This window comes from Vombatus ursinus, unplaced genomic scaffold (assembly GCF_900497805.2).
Source record: "Vombatus ursinus unplaced genomic scaffold, bare-nosed wombat genome assembly UNPS02009173.1, whole genome shotgun sequence".
Lineage (NCBI taxonomy): Eukaryota > Metazoa > Chordata > Mammalia > Diprotodontia > Vombatidae > Vombatus > Vombatus ursinus.
The window spans coordinates 6,945,013-6,950,672 of record NW_020948951.1 but is presented as its reverse complement, the minus strand read 5'-3'; positions in this window follow the sequence as shown (position 1 = coordinate 6,950,672).

Below are 5,660 nucleotides of genomic sequence, written 5' to 3'. Positions count from 1 at the left end.
GGGCAGGCCACCTGACAGGCTGAGGTGGGAGGGAGGAGCAAATCTGGGCTGGGGAGGGACCTAAAGCCTAGTGGGACAGTCACATGTTGCCTCTTTCCCTCCCCGCCCCCATCCATCCTGGGCTCTGTGCCCTGCCCAAGCTGGAGGGCCAGCTGATGATACCTTTGTTCCATTCCCAGAGGCCTTGGAGGAAGGGAGGAATGGGGGGAAGGGTACCATCAACTCCCACCCTCCACAATCCCTCCCTCACCATCTGGGACAGAGGGAACACTATGTGAGAACATTAGGTGACTCACCATATGGGTAGGGGAAAGAGTGTGCAGGGCAGGGAGGAGCCCAGTGGGACAACTCAGGGATTTGGGGTCCCCATCTGCTCCAGAAGTCCTGGGTAACTTCGGACTGGTGATGGCTTCATTCTGTACCTTCCTTTTCTGGTCCATAAACTGGACCAGTCAAGGTGAGATTCATACCCAGGGTAGAACAAGTTGGAGTGGAGGAGGCAATTAGCGAGCTCCTGGATAGTGTAATGTGGAGCTGGCTAATAGGGATACTTTATGGAGGTCACATATAGGAGACCCTTAGTCCAAATAATGAGACCTGGAACTTTCTCCAGCTGCTAGCTCCCTCTGACCCCAAGGAGCTGGTCCCCTGGCTTGGTGGATAGGCCCTCAGGACATGGAACAAAGAATGTCAGAGCCCCAAGGGACTTTGAAATATGGAATAACAACTGGAGAGGCTCTTAGAACAGAGGACCCAGTCTTTCAGAGCTGGGAGAGATCTTAGAATATAGGATGGAGAATATTGGTGGGGGAGAACACAAAGGAAAGGTGGGGTAAAGGAGAAGTCCAGCAGAGGCTGCCCAGACCCTCCTGTCCCCTCCCCTGGGAAAATGGCTCATGGCTTACTCAGGCCCTGGTGTGTATATATGTATGTTGGGGGTGGGGGGCAGTGCTGGGCTGAGGAAGCAGCAGGCTTTGGCCTAAGGGAGTTGCCCTGGTGGCCAAAGACGCTCCAATCAAAAAATTTTACAGAGTTCACATATTTGGGGGTCCAGCCCTATGCTTGGCTGCCCTGTGACTGGAGACAGAAGACTAAGTTGAGTTCCCCATGTGCGTAGCCAGGGAGCCAGGATGCACAGGTAAGCAGAGAGAGTTCACGATCCTAGGGCACCTGAAGAGACAAGGATTTGGGGCCGGAGGAGTGCCAGAAACTTCCTGGAGGTAGCATTTGAGTGCATTGCAGGAGAGGCATGACTTGAAGGAGGCAGAGAGGGGCATTTCAGGGAGGAATAGGACGGACAGAATTGGAACATGTGAGAGGCCAAGGGGAACCTTCACCCACTGACTTCTGGTGTGACTTCGGGCAACTTGTTTTGAGTCTCGGCTTCTCGATCTGGACAATGAGGGTGAATCACCCTGGGACTCCCTGGGGTGTAGGTAGATGTCAAGTGTCCCATCTGTGGGGCAAGATGGCATGTGGTTTCCAGAGCCTGATTTATACTGAGTCTGGGTGGCAGAGGGTGGGGAGATGGGATAGGCTGTCCACTATTGCACCCAGCCTTGGGGGTGAGGGCAGCTACCCTCAAAGGCCCTGGTTTCCTTGCCTCCAAGCTTGTTTGCTAAACAGTCTGGGGCTTGGTGCCCTAATTCCCCATCTCTCCACACCCCCTTCCTCCCGCCCCCCTTTCCCAGCCAAACCTCTCCTCTCAACCCAGCAAGGCCAAGACTTGCCAAAGGTGACAGGAAGGGGGTGTCCATCTTGGTCCACCCAGGCATCACCTCCTCCCTGGATTTGCGGGTGTGGACACTGACTAACCTAGTCTGTGGAAAGCAAGAACTCAGAAAGGCAATTTTCTTTTTTTGGTGAGACAACTGGGGTTAAGGGACTTGCCCAGGGTCACACAGCTAGTAAGTGTCAAGTGTCTGAGATCGGATTTGAATTCAGGTCCTCCCGACTCCAAGGTTGGAGCTCTATCCACTGCGCCACCTAGCTGGCCCAGAAAGGTGATTTCTTATGGGGGGGAAAGAGGTCATGAGTCACAGATTCTGAGTTAGAAGGGACCTTAGAGATCATCTAGTCCCCCCCCTCATTTTGCAGGTAAAGAAACTGAGGCCCAGAGAATTGAAATGACTTGTTCAATGTCATGCCATAGTGTCAGAGCCAGGATTTGAATCCAGGTCCTCTGACTCTCAATCCAGTACTCTTCCCATGGCATACATCACCTTGCCTTACTGCCACAGCTGCCTCTCCAATTTCAGAGCTCCCGTCTGCCTTCCCTTCCCCAAATGGGGTTCCTCCCCTTTCAAGACTAGAGAACAACCAAGTATATTAGAAAGAGCTCTGGCTGGGCAAGTCACTCCCCTTCTCTGGGCCTCACTTTCCCCGTCTGTAAAACAAAGAAATTGGAGTCTAAGAGCCCTTCTAGCTTTAGCATGTGACACTTATTTGTAATTTAACTTCTGAACCTTATTGTAAATAGGGATGATTCTATTTACAGATCACAGGCCTGTTTCCAGGAAAGGAACTTTAAAGTTTATAAAGTATTATTAGCCACAACTCTGCTGTGTGACTTTGGAGAAATCATGTCCTGATCTGGGCCTCCTTTTATTTTTCTGTAAACTGAGGGGATTGGTCTAGATCAGGGGTTCTAAACCTGGCATCTAGTGACCCCTTGTTTGATGGATAGATTTCAGAGGGTCCATGAACTTGAATGGGAAAAAAGAAAGATCTCTTTATTTCAATAGAATTAGTTTCTTTTGTAATCCTATGTCTTTTTTGTAAATTTAGAAATAGTCCTTGAGAAGGGGACCCTAGACTTCCCCAGACTTCCAGAAAAGGTCCATGACACAAAGAAAGTCAAGAACCCCTGGCCTAGGTGGTCTCTAAGGTTCCTACACAGCTCTGATAGTCCAGGTTCTAAGGGTCCTTCCTACCTCTTAAATATCCCATGACTTTCTCTCTCTGGTTTGTCAGGACACAGTCTTGCCTCACCCCTAGGACAGCATCCTCTAATGCCCCATGGCCTGATAGTGAAAAACTCCAGGACTGATGTTACCTTGGATGCAAGAGCACATTGCTTGAATACTTCTGGGATTTCTACTTTTGTTGGTGTGGGCTCCACTGAGGCAGGTTGAGGCCGTGATCTAACTTAGCCGATAGTCTTTGGAGAGTTGCTTTGATAGAAAAGCAAATTCTTCCTTCATGGACAACTTGGTGATCAGAGGATTTTAGGGAGCCTAGATTTTGAGCTGGAAGGTACCTTAGGGGCCCTCTAGTTCAAACCCATTCTTTTACAGATGAGTAAAATGAGGCTCACAGAGATTCAGTGACTCACACAGATGAACTTCACCAAACTTAATGAAACTCTGGTCACCTCAGACCTTCCCTTTCCTCCTTTCCTCCTCTCTCCTTCCCTTATCCACCCTCCCTTCCCCTCTTCTCCCTACCATGTGCCAGGCACTCTGCTGAGCTCTGGGTATATGAAGGAAGGCAAAAGACAGTTCTTTCTCTCAAGGAGGTCACAGTCTAATGGGGAGACAACAGGCAGACAATCATATACAAACAAGTTATGTACAGGATAAATAGGAAATAATCAATAGAGAGGAAGGCACTAGAATTAAGAGGGTTCGAAAAGGCTGACTTTATCTGGGGCTTGGAAGGAGCCAGGGAAGCCAGGAGGTGGAGATGAGGAGGGACAGGGCCTTCAAGAGTCCAGGGTCACCTCCCTACTGGGGTGAAACATCAGCATGGGACTTCAAGGGAAGAGGACACCACCATTTATACAACCTTTGCTTGCCCATAACATCCTGTGACCTTCACAACAGTCCTAGGATGGAGGTCAAGGAGGTGCCTTATTTCAACACTTCACAGGTGAGGAAAATAACAGCTAGAGAGGGGAAGGGTACTCGCCCAAGGTCACACAGTGAGTCAGCGTCAAGAGTCAAGATTGGGTCAGGTGTATTTTCCCCTAGGTCCTGGGCAGAAGAGTTGGGGTTCATGGCAGCTCAGGCCCCCTCGTGGCCAGTTCTCCAGCCTCTGTGAGAGGAAAAAGGGAAGAGAACAAGAGGTGGTGTGAGCCCCCATCCCTCCATCAGGGCCTGGGGGCACCTTGGTGGAGAGCTTCCTTATGAGGTCACTAAATAGTAGCATGGTAATTAGAGCACAAGGTTTGGATTCAGGAAGAACATTAGAATCCTGACTCTGACACTTACTAGCTGTGTGACGCTGGGCAAGACACTGAACCTCCACCAGCCTCAGTTTCCTCATCTGTGAAAATGGGAATGATAATAATAGGACCTACCTTAGGATTGTTGTAAAGGTCATATGAGAGAACATGTAATGTACTTTGCAAGGCTGGATATATTTATATATATATATATATATGTTATATATATGTATATGTGTGTGTGTATGTATATATACATATATGTTATATATATGCTAGCTATTGTTATTGTTTTCCAGACAGATGTCTTTCCGGTCCCCTCTTTCTAATTACAACTTAGTTATAGAATTATCGGTGCTGGCAGAGTGCTTAGTTCAGCCCCTTCGTTTTATAGAATAGTAATGATGAAGAAGATGGAGGGCAGAGAGGTTAAATCACACAGGTAGAAAATGGCAGATCTTAGATTCGAACCCAGGTCCTCTGATTCCAAATCCAGTACATTGAGCAGTAAGACTCTGGACCTTGAGTCAGAGGACCTGAATTCAAATCCCATCTCTGCCATTTACTTGCTGTGTGACCTAGGGCTAATCGTCTAACCTCTCTGGGCCTTAAATGTTCCTATCTTAGATGGTTTCTGAGGTTCCATCCACCTCTAAATTATGCTCCAAATGCCGCCTGGAATGTCCTATGAATTTCCAAATCCCGTGTTTTTTAGGTGGGTTGGATATATGGGACAGGGTTAGAACAGAGCTGTGTTTTCCTCCACTGGACTACAACCCAGACTGGGCCTTTGCGCTTTCCATGCCCTTTTCCCTTCCTCTGCCCCTCCCCAAGCCCTTCCACCCTAAAGGCTCAGCTCAAGCTCACTCCGCTCCCAAGCAGGCTCTCCTGACTACTGTGTACTGCGATGCTCTCCCCACCCCCTTGAGGCCACCCCAGTGCACTGGCCCGAGAACAGGAGGCTGAGGAGTCAGAGACCCAAACTGGCCTTCAACCAACATCAAATCAACTTTATTCAGAGGTAGCCCAGAAAGCCAATCACATACGGTTTTGCACTGCTTCCCAGTCCTCCCAGTGTGCCTTCTCATCTTATCACCCCCCACCCAACCCCTATCTTGGGCCGGGCCTGGGGTCAGCCTGCTTTTAGTATCTCAAACTCAGGTGAAGGTTAGAAGGTGGAGAAGGATGTTGATATGAAGGGAGGGCCACTGCAAGGTTAACTTAGTCTGAAGTTTTGGAAGGTGCATTATTCCCAAAGTTGGTGGGCCCTCCTGAAGGCAGAGGCTACATCACTACCTACTGAGTGGAGTCAAGGCAGCAATAGAGACTGGTTCCTGGAAATCCTCTCCCCACACCCCCTACCCCAAATCAGTAGCTTTGGGGGGCAGGAACTATGTCCCTCCCTCTCATCCTTTCTTCCCTTCCTTTCAGCTCTAAATCTAGGCTTTTTCCTTCCTTCCTTCCTTCCTTCCTTCCTTCCTTCCTTCCTTCCTTC